Source organism: Cryptomeria japonica, chromosome 8 (assembly GCF_030272615.1).
Source record: "Cryptomeria japonica chromosome 8, Sugi_1.0, whole genome shotgun sequence".
Taxonomy (NCBI): domain Eukaryota; kingdom Viridiplantae; phylum Streptophyta; class Pinopsida; order Cupressales; family Cupressaceae; genus Cryptomeria; species Cryptomeria japonica.
In genome coordinates this window covers 202,373,846-202,386,228 of record NC_081412.1, presented here as the reverse complement: position 1 = coordinate 202,386,228, position 12,383 = coordinate 202,373,846, and positions in this window count along the sequence as shown.

Sequence of the window (12,383 nt, the reverse complement as noted above, 5' to 3'; positions counted from 1 at the left end):
TGGATATAACCGGTTCTTTCTCAACTTGTTGGTTGGCTTTAGCCAATCGATGCATCTTTAGAGCATCTAGAGCACCAGTGTGTGTATCCTTGAGTACTTCCTTAACTTTTCCTTCTAGTAATAGGAGTCTTCTTCTTCTCATGAAGAAAATACCTTTGTATTTGTTCATTACATCGAACAGTTCCGAATTTGATACATTAGGAAAGTGTTCAGCAAATACTTTTTCTCTCATTTCCTATTCCTACTCTATGGCAATGTGCCATTTATTGTCTAAGGACTTATATAAAGAATCCAGTGTTTCAGATCTAATTTCTGAAGGGGACCGGTCATTAATACATAAATATTGAATTATTTCTTTTTCCACCGCCTCCTTTTCATCATCATTAAAGTCATCAAAATAATCAATTAAATCATTCAATACTTTTCTCCTAATGTTTTTGATAGTTCTTTGACAATGTGTCAAAGGTTTGTAGGAGGAGATATCTATATTTACTGGTGCTGAAGATGCCTGTTCAATCTTTGTCTTCTTTCTTGTTTGTCTCACCTTCTTGGGCTGCTCCTCAGATAAAGTTTCTTTGAGTCCGGAGAGTTACTTTTTGTCTTCCTTTTCCTCTCGAAGACTTTAGCTAGTGCAGCTTCTGGTTTCTTTTTGGCTGGTGACCACTTGGTCACTTTTGGAGTTGTAGTAGTGACTAGTGCTGATGATGCAGGCACTGCCTTTGCCTTCTTCACTGTCGGTTCTTTCTCTTTCACTGCTGGTGGTTCCTCAGTCGGTGCTATCCTCTCTAGGTAGGTGTTGGTTCTCTTCGCCTTAGGATCAAGCGGTGAGGCAATAAGGGTAGAGGCATACCCTTCTAGCATGTCATGCATCACCTCATAGCCCATTGGCTCCACTTCTTCCATTCTAGGCTCAACAGACTCCATTATGCATTTGTCCACCTGGATGGTGAAACAAATGTTATCTTCATATTTCTTGACGATATCACCTGAGATCCTCATCCTTTGGCTCATTTTTCGTTTGAACTCATCAAAATACTTGTTCAGAACTTCAGGATAACCATTTCCCACTGCTTGCAAACTTTCCTTTATCTGTTTAGTAACCGGTTGGTCCACAGACCACTGAATGTCTCCCACTCCTAGGAAGTATCCTTGAAAGTAAAAGAACAACCCAACCAATAGTTGTCCAAACTTGAACCTCAGTGCATTATCTTGTTTGATTGATTTTAGGTTCGATAGGAGTTGCCTCTACATACCAGTGCATAGGTCAAATGATGCATCCTCCTTTATCATCCGGTAAGCGGCATTTACCACTGCAGCAGATACAAAGTTAATCCTGTTGGCTGAGAATGTCTGGTATCCAATCACCATACACACATACTTCACTAGATCATCCTTGATTGAATTGACTGTCATGCCACGCGAGTCACTCACTGAACCGGTGAGCTTGGACATTTCAGTTTTGCTAACAGTCCTTAGGGCTGGTACTTCCCCTATATTGTAGAAATCGGTGATTGCATGAATTTCCTATGGCGTGATATCATGCATCCTCTCTAGGTACATTTTTTCACCATGGACTCTGCACAAAATGATCCTTATATGATCCTCTGTAAAGTCTTCCAGGAAGTATACAACATTATGGAGTTTCTTCTTCTCCAAGATACTATACTCCGGTTTGATTTTCTTATCCTTTCCACAAAACAGACCTAGTTGGGAGTGGATGGCCAGATACCCTAGGTCTTCAATCTTGCAATCTATGTAGTTAGAAAATCCCTCTTCTACTATCACTCCAGCCGGAACTTGTGATAGGGCATTATACTTTGACTTCCGTTGAATAAAACTTTCAGACTCAATAGATGCACTAGAATTGGTATGAGATGTGGAAGCCATTGTAGAAATTTTAAGAACTCAAGAAATACCTTTTAAAACACGTGAATTTAGGGCTTTCCGATTCTCCTTCACTCCTCACTTTGTCAGTAGCTAAATCACTGCTTTGTGTTCTCCACTTGACCGTTTGCTATTTGAATTTTAATCTCCTTCATGATTTCTCAATTTCTCCAAATCTCCGCTCAAATCGCCTTTTCGTCGCTCTACTCTTTGAAAAACTCTTCTTCACTCGAAAACTGATAGTGAGAAATGATTTCAAAAATGCTTTTAAACATAATCCTCACCTACCATCATTAATGCTCCTCTATTAGGGCATAAACCCTAATTTGCCTTTTTACCATTTCTGGTCTTCTGCCAAGCAACATGTATCATATACCAATTAAGGTCTTTTACCAGTATAAACTGGGGGTTCGAAAACATTTTACCATTTGCTCCCCCTAAGCCTTTTGAAGCTTAGTTTGCCGGTTCTGATATTTCCACACTAGGTGCAGAAACCGGTTCCTCTTCCAACATTACTGGTTTCCTCTTCCAGGTTTTGTTCATGTCCACTTGAACTGTTTCAACATCAATTCCTCCTTCCTGAGTGACTGGTATATCATTAGATATACTCTTTCTACTTCTGCAGAATCTTGCAATGTGACCCAGTTTGTTGCAGTGATAGCAAACCAATCTAGGTGCTCTCCAAGGTCCATTATTCATTTTTCCATTCTTCCTTCTGCATGTTGCAGTAGTGTGACCATGACCATGATAGATCATACAATTTTCTTTCCATCTAGTTGTCGCTTGATAGCCACCTCTTCTTGGCTAATGATTGAAGACATTAAACCAGTTGTGATTCTGGTTCAGGACCAACTCCTTGGGTCCTCTAAGGATATCTTCCAGTGTCATTCATGATGGACCTGCATTCAAATGCTCTATGCCCATACTTGTTGCATGCATAACAGTTGCCATTGAATCTATAGGATCTAGGCTTATCATTTAGGAAATAAGGAAAATTGTTGTAAGCCTTACTCATACACACATTAGCAGTATGTCCTTCTTTAAGACAATTGAAACAAATAGGTTTAAACTTTTTCTTACCTTTATCCTTTGATGTCGGTTGCTTCTTTGATGCTTCAGCATTTGTTCCAGAGGTTTCACCTTCCTCATCACTGGAATAACCAAGTCCATTGGTATTCTTGACCGGTTTGGCAGATTCAAGCTTTTGCTCTAGCTTGACAGTACTTTTGCTAAACTTAGCGAGTATTTCCTTTGACTCAGAGAGTTCTTTGGAAATAGCAGTATTTGTTTTCAATAGGTTTTCATTCTCAGAGATGGCAATGTTCAATTCTTCTTGCATGTCTTCCTTTTCCACCTTGCTTGCATGGAGTTGAGCATTTAGGGCACTCATCTCTTGTTTCAACTTGGAGATCTCAAAATCTCTTTCTTTCACTAGGTCTTCAGTTTTTCTCCGGTTCTCAAGCTCTTGACACATCTGGATAGTCAGTCCTTCCAACTCCTTTCTCAGGTTGGAGTTTGATTCATTCAACTTATTTACTTTTGCAATTAGGGCTTCCATATCTGCTTCATCTGCAAAACTATTTTCAGACAACTCCATCAGCTTTTCTGCATGTTCTCTCCTTTTTGCTTGAGATGCCTTGTATTTGACCATAAGATCATCATAGGCTTGCTCAGACTAAGTGAGTCGTTGAGTAAGTTCCCTCAAGGTGTATTCCCCCATATCTCTTTCCAAGTGGTTAAACTTATAGAAAGGGTGGCTCTGATACCAATTGATGAATACTAAGAGAGGGGGGGGGGTTGAATTAGTATACCGAAAAACACTACACTTAAACACTTAAATAGTCTAAAGATAAACCGGTAAAATGGTTTAGCAGACAGACCGGTTATCACACATGCAAACCAAAATGCAAATAAAGCATTCACCCACAAAAGAAATACAACCATAACATGAAATATTTGACGTGGAAACCCAAATGGGAAAAACCACGGTGAGATGGAACTCACAAGTCACTATCTGCAGAATAGAAACCAGACCGGTTAAGGTTAGACTGGTTAAGGTCTTACAATGTTCTTCACCACAATAGATCCTGTTAGGAATCTCAATCTCTGTTAGGAGATAAGTCCGATCAAGGACTACCTTGCTAGAGGATTTTAGATTCACAGAGGTGAACCACCTTGTTAGAGGATTTTACAAAAAACTTTTGGGCCTACCCAGTTAAGGGATACAGACTTGTCAAAGATGTGAGTAATCAACAAGTGTTTGATCTATCTAATAGCATAGACTGCTCAGTTAGATCCTTGATAGCTCATTCTTAATGCACTCATGCATTACTTCAGTCTTCTACACATTCATATTCTTTTCAACTCCTCAACCACCTTAAACCCTAGCAACAACATAAACCCTTTCAGCAACATCCTAAAACCCTAGACATGATGTCCTTTTAAAGGAATATGATTTCATGTCGGTCTAATAGGATTACATTTCAATTTCCTAGGTTCAATGAATCTAGACATACTCAGTAACATGACACAAGAAGCACCGCCAGTGTGTCGGCACCATCAAACAATTGGTGGATTGGTAACTCATCACAAAATGGCGGTTGGTAACTCATCACAGAGTATTACCGGTTCATACAAAAAGCCGGTTGCCGGTTTGACAAAAATGAAGACTGGTAGAAATGTGTTATGTCGCTTTAATCCCTCATACCGCTTGAGGTCAACATGCCACTTTAGACCGGTAAACACATTCTGCAAAACATCAATAGTCTAATGACTATAATACAACATACTCACAACATACCGGTTGGAACAAATACCGATTGTACTCTAACTCATACATATAAAGAGGATCTTAATGCAAGTGTGTGTCCATCAATGACAATCACAACATAAACATCAAAAATGCCAATAGAATAAATCAATATGTCATCCAAGAACACAAGAACAAAGTGGTCAAGGTAGGTGCGAAAAACCCCATTCATAAGACTCATGAACACTGAAGGCATGCTTGTCAACCCAAATGCAACCACTGTGAACTCATAGTGACCATAATGAGTACTAAACGCTGCCTTATGAATGTCTGCATCATGAATGCGCAACTGATGATACCCAGACTTCAAGTCTATTTTGGAGAACACCTTGGCTCTCTTTACTTGATCAAAGAGATCATCAATCCGAGGCAATGGATATCTGTTTCGGATGGTTACCTTATTCAACTGTCGATAATCAATGCATAATCGAAGAGAACCATCCTTCTTCTTGACAAAGATAACCGGCACACCCCAAGGGGAAACACTAGGATGAATGAATCCTTTGGCCAACAACTCCTCAACTTGTAACTTCAACTCATTCAACTCCTATAGTAGTCATCTGATATGGTGCTCTCGAAATAGGTTCCGTACCAGGAACCAAGTCAATACGAAAATCTATGTCTCGTTTCAGAGGCATACTAGGAATATCTAAAGGAAACACATCTGCATACTCTTGAAGAATAGGGTGACCATCAAGAGTGATTTATCAACTCTCTCCCTCATCCACATCCTTAAGAGAAACTGCAAAAAGCTGACACCCTTGACAAATGCACCGCCTAAGTTGCATAGTGTAAATCATACGTAAGGATATCGATCATTGAACTCCAACGATTCCCACTTTCCTGCCAAGGTCATCTACACACTCTACTATCTTCTGATGATAGTCTACATGAGCACTATGAGATGATAACCAGTCCATCCCCAACATAACTCCATAGGAACCCAAAGGTATGACTCAAAGGTCCACTAAAGTGACAAAGGGTCCTAGGTCCAACTCACAACTACGAACGAAGGCATCTACAAACACTCGCACACTGCTAGCCAACTCTACTTGCCACCTATCTGCCTACCTAGTAGACACGAGCCCGCACCGCTCCACAATGGATGTAGAAATAAAAGAATCTGAAGCATTGAAATCAAAAAGTATAAAGATAGGGGTATCACGCAACACACTTGCGGTCATAATCACAGTACTCTGATGCTCAGCCTGGCGGTTATCCACTGCTGCAAATACTCTATGGGATCTACCTACATCCCCCACTATCAGCTCTGATGCGAACATCGAGGACACAGAGTAGCCTTGTGGCCAAAATGACCACAAGTGAAGCAAGCTCCATTGTGAGGTCCTCTACTTCCAGACAGTCCACTAGACTACTGAAAGCTCTCCCCACTAGGGGCCTGAGATGCTCCCTGAGAAGACTGCCCTAGAAAGGTTTGCCTACCCTTTGGCCATCTCCTACTCTTCTAAGACTGAGAGATGCTACCCTTCTGGCCCTGAGTCTTCTTCGGTCTCGATGGCTGTTGCTGCTACCCACCCTTGGCGGGTGCTTGAGGACCCCTAAAAGGTGTAGTAGTTTGGGACTGATTCCCTCTACCTCTAGACCCACTGAAAGGATCACTCCCAATCTGAACTCCAGACTGACCGCCATGAGCATGGCTAAGGTTTTTCTCTACCAACCTGGCTTTCGCCATGGCTACTTCCACTGAAGCAGGCTCAAAAACTCTCACTCCTCCACTAATGTGGTCATTAAGAGCCCTCAAGAAGTGCTGCACAAGCATAGCCTCATCATTGCCGATCTCGGCATACTGTTTGAGCTCATAGAACTTATGCTCAAACTGATCCACTAACAACCCAAACTAGCACAGAGCATAGAACTCGTCTACTCACGACTGCCTCCACTGGGGTGAGAGGAATCATGCCCTGAACCTCTCCAAAAAGATCTCCCAAGATGCAGTGTTAATGCTCACATTGATCCTCTCCTCCTCTAACCTCCACCAAATAGATGTGAATCTCTTGAGATGCATGATCATGCATCTCGCCTTGGTGTTGCTACTGTAAGAATACATAGCAAAACACCGGTCTAAACTAATGAGCCAGGTCTCTGCCTCGAGACTGGTACCTTTTCCATCAAAGAAGGGAGGATTGGACCTCATCAAGTCCCTCATGTGCCCCAAGATAGCTGGATCTGGGTCCATTGGGGCCTCTCTCCTTCTAGGAGATCTCTCTCTCTGTGGAAACTATTGAAATGGTTCCACTACCCGACCATGGATGGGCTGATCTATCTCAGGTCTGGGGCCTAGTCTAGCTAGCACCTCCTGAAACATCTGACGCAACTCCTCCCTTTCGGGAACCTACTCTACTAAATGCAGTTCTTCCTAATGAACTAACCGATCTCTATCCACACTCGCATGAGTGGGTGGAGGTGAAGGACTATGGCTGTCGGAACCTCGACCCCTTCCTCCTCCTCTACCTCTAGTGCGGCCACCAGCACGACCACCTCCCTTGGCTTTCCTAGCCATGACCTAACACTGCACAAGAGAAAAAGGTACAGATCAAAGGCAAAGAAAGACACAAGGAAGTCACAACAAAAGACCTACACAAAAAGGTCAAGGCAAATGGGCTCACTACAAACCTAGAGTACCTAGTGTTTGAAACATGGGCTTTGATACCAAATGTAATGCCCCGCCAATAACCCCGAAGGAAAACCCACAACAAGGGTGAAACATTTTTTTTTAAAAAAAGTATAAACATCATAAGTGCATTTACACAACATCCAGGATAACACAAGCGGAAGACTTACACCAGAATTCCTTAAGGGTTACCAACGAAGAATAAACTTCAAGAATAACTTCCACAAATCCATAAATTCTGCATATGCATCATAACTCAATGATCACAAGAAGCCAAAAGAAAATAAAGATTCATCATAGAAAGATTGGAAGGATACAACATAATTTCTACTTCAATAAGCATTTACTAACATCATCCAGGAACTTGATAAAAACCATCCAAACATAGGATTACATTACTCTTCCAATACGTAGCTTCTCAATACACATATAGGATAGGTCCCATCCAAGTACAAGGTTACATAAGATCAATATTACAATGATACAATGACCACATAGGTCTACCAATAAAAATAACCTTCAAAACATGAGATGAAGCATGAGTCACGAACCATAGGAACACCAGTGAAACCAATCCTTGCATGAACATCCGATGGGAAGTGGCACTACCACCCGACCATGTAATTCCCAAATGGAATCACCCCACCATGCTAGGAGATAGCTGAGGACCCTCAAACAAGCATAAGCATGACATGGTCAACAAAACAATATGACTCCATGATAGCACAATAAAAATCCACAAGAATCCCAGTGGCTCAACTTCACAAACATAAGTGAACCAAATGAGAGAGTGTCATTGCATAGCTTAAGATGGTTACCCTGGTACAACCTCCATAGGTCCTGACTCACTTTCCTAGTAACCTCTCCCAGCCATCTGGCTCCAACTAAGTCTTATGCGGACCCTACCAGCCTTTTGTGTAGATGAGGTGGCTGGTTTGCCATTCCAAGCCTTCTTAGAACATTATGAGCCATGTACTAGCACTCACGTATGCACGAGGTACAATTATCTTTATTAATGTTATGATACTACCCACCTAATCATTTCATTAGATTACCAGTTATTATCTGACTTTCGCTGGGTCGTAATGCCTACCACTTTGGGTGCAACCCCCAATTGAAAGCCACTCTCTCAAAGGACACTACACAAGCATAGTGACTCCTCGAGGACCCTTTGGCAAAGTAGATAGCCATAAGACCACTATCAGAAACAAGTGGTCAAACAAGGACATACTGACTCTTGACTAACCATAAGGCAAAGACACTACATGATTAAGACAACGGAGCCAACATACATCACTTGGTCAAAGGTACCAATTACACCACCACAGGATGGCTGAACCACAAACCAAAATATCACAATAAACACTTGCAAGGACAGCTAAATAGATGTATCCGCACTTAGACAATCTTTGAAAATATCAACATCATAAACACTTGCAACATCATTAATTGAAAATTAAATAAAACACTCCTTTCCTACAGTCACATCTAATCAATTTCCAAATCAATATTCCAAATCTACCCATTTGAATCTCTAATTCATGCCTTAATTTTCATAATTCATTAACCACATAATAAAAATCACATGAAAATCACATTACGTCACGCAATACCACTTTGAACTGGTAACACTTACCTCTTTGAACAGGTAACACTTACCTCTTTAACTGGTAACACTTACCTCTTCAAACTGGTAACACTTACCTCTTTGAACACGTAACACTTACCTCTTTGAACATCTAATACTTACCTCTTTGAACAGGTAACACTTACCTCTTTTAATAGGTAACACTTACCTCTTCAAACAGGTAACACTTACCTCTTTGAATAGGTAATACTTACCTCTTTCAACTGGCAACACTTACCTCTTTGATTAGGTAACACTTACCTCTTCAAACTGGTAACACTTACCTCTTTGAACAGGTAACACTTACCTCTTCGAACCGGTAAAAATAACCTCTTTGAACCGGTAACACTTACCTCTTCGAACTGGTAACACTTACCTCTTTGAATCGGTAACACTTACCTCTTCGAACTGGTAACTCTTACCTCTTCAAACTGGTAACACTTACCTCTTCAAACTGGTAACTCTTACCTCTTCAAACCGGTAACACTTACCTCTTTGAACTAGTAACAACTTCATTTCCAGAATTATTTCACAGGCACACACATATAGTGCCAATTTCCAAAATTTCAAGGAAGAGTTTACCAGCAAGGTAAAAGGTGAAATAAACACACTGGAAAGAATGACTAACCAAATCTTGACAATAAGAAACAAGGAAGCACCCAGCCAACCCAATCTAAAGTTCATTCTTTCAAAAGAAAAGGTAAAGCAAGAAATTGATTTCCAAGAACAAAACACACAACAGATAGTGAAATGAACCATTTATTTCTTGAATGCAACTATATGATGTAGATTTCACAAAACTAGCAGTAATAAACACTAATTATTCCATTTCAATCATTCCACAAACATCTACAGGAAGATTGTATAAATTTCCATGCACAGGAAGCAAACTGAAAAATTACAAAACAAATTCAAAACAAATTCAAAACAAGAAGGAAACCTCCAACCTTGAAGCAATTAGTAAGCAAAGAGATGAAGAACAACCAGTCTTGCACCCAGGTCAAATTTCTAGCTCCTCCAGGAAGTTTTTCCAGAATTTTCTCTCCAAAATTCTCTTCTTCTCCTACTGTGAATGCCCAGAATGGATGCCCAAAAATATCTTTTAACCCAAGCTTCTAGGTTAAAGTTTTTCATCCAATCAAATTTAAATATTTTAAAACTAAAAGGCAATCAGATTTATTTCTTTTCCAAAATAATAATTCTTTCCAATGATTAAATTAAAAAGGCCAAATGGAAAAAATACAAAGGAAATCTTTTATTTATTTCTTTTTTCATAAATACTTCCTTCAACATAAGCATTTAACCTTTTTTTAAATGGCTAGGCAATTTAGTTATTTCACAAAAATACATTATGCAACTTACACAATAAATTATGCCATTTAATCATTTAATCTAGCAATCATTAATTTAAACAAATCAATAATCACAAAGCATATTAATTAAATGATTACGCCAACACAAGATAGCATCATCCATTTAAATTAAATAACCATTTAAATAAACAAAAACACGCAAAACCAAGACACATCAAATGATGACTCGCAAATGACCAAACCAAGGCACCATGACTCGCATAACAACCAGACGGGGAAACACAACCAAATGACAACACTCATATGAGTGTAACTATGGTCAAGCTAGGGTACAACAACTATCTCCTCCACTCCCATCAGATATATATATATATATATATATATATATATATATATATATATAAGTAATGTTCAGACCTATGAAACCAGGTGGAGTCAATACCCCGTACCTACTCGATACTGGTACCTGCAATGTCCTGCACCAAAGAACCACACATGCAAATAGACCAATATATATACAGACACAGTAAACACACCGATGAAAGAGAATCGTGACGTTCCCTGTCTCACTAGAGTGAGTGAAGGAAAATCATCCCCTCGCATTCCAATACACTTGCAAACACGCAACATATAAAAATGCATTGCAATATAAGGGAAAAGTGTCAGTCCATGATAATGATCCATAAAAATAACATTACTCATAAGCATTGAAATACTGCATAAAGTCATACACCATAACTCTAGATAAAGAATGAAATAACATCGCATAATATCCGATTCAAAATACAATAATGTTGCACATAACAGTCATTGGAGTAACTCAAAACATACAAAATAGGCTGATCAAGGAGGGGTACTACAAACATGACGGTAATATCCTGCCAAACCCATAAAACTTCAAACCTTGGAAACATTAGTCGGCACTAGCCAATCTACAATGGCTTGGATCTTAGAAGGATCCATGGATACCCCTTCTCCTAAAATACACAACCAAGATAGTTCACCTCTGATTGGAAGAAATCACACTTTGCCAAGTTGGCATAAAGTTGATTCTCCCTCAAGAACTGCAATACCTGTCACAAGTGGCCCTTATGCTCTTCCATGGATCTAGAATAAATCAAAATGTCATCCTGAAACACAAGGAAAAAATGATCAAGGTAGGTGTGGAAAACCCCATTCATGAGGCTCATGAAAATTGAAAGTGCGTTCGTCAACCCAAATGGCACCACTGTGAACTCATAGTGACCATAACGAGTACAAAAAGTTGTTCTATGAATAACTGCATCATGAATGCGCAACTGATGATACCCAGATTTCATATCAATCTTAGAGAACACCTTGGCTTCCTTTAACTAATCAAAATGATCATCTATTCGAGGCAATGGATAACAATTCTTGATGGTTACCTTATTCAACTGTCGGTAATCAATACATAACCAAAGAAAACCATCCTTCTTCTTAATGAAGATAATAGACACACCCCAAGGAGAAACACTAGGACGAATGAACCCCTTGGCCATCAATTCCTCTATCTATAGCTTCAACTCACTCAACTCCAGAGTAGTCATCCGATATGGTGCTCTCAAAATAGGTTCCGCACCAGGAACCAAGTCAATGCAAAAGTTTATATCTTGCTTCAGAGGCATACCGAGAACATCAATAGGGAACACATCGGCATACTCTCGAAGAATAGGATGACTATCAAGAACAATTTCTTGACTCTCTTCCTCATCCACATCCTCAAGAGAAACTGCAAAATGTTGTCACCCTTGATGTATACACCACTTAAGTTTCATAGCGAAAATCATACGTAAGTATATCAATCTCTGAACCCCAATGATCCCCACTTTCTTGCCATGATCATCTAAACACTCCACTATCTTTTGATGACAGTCTACACGAGCATTGTTAGATGCTAACCAATCCATCCCCAATACAACTCCATAGGAACCCAAAGGAATAACTCAAAGATCAACTATGGTAGCAAAGGATCCTAAGTCCAACTCACATATGGGAATGAAAGAATCTATGACCACACCAAAACCGATAGCCAAATCTACTTGCCACCTATCCACGTGTCTAGCAGATGTGAGCCCACACTGCTCCACAATGGAGGAA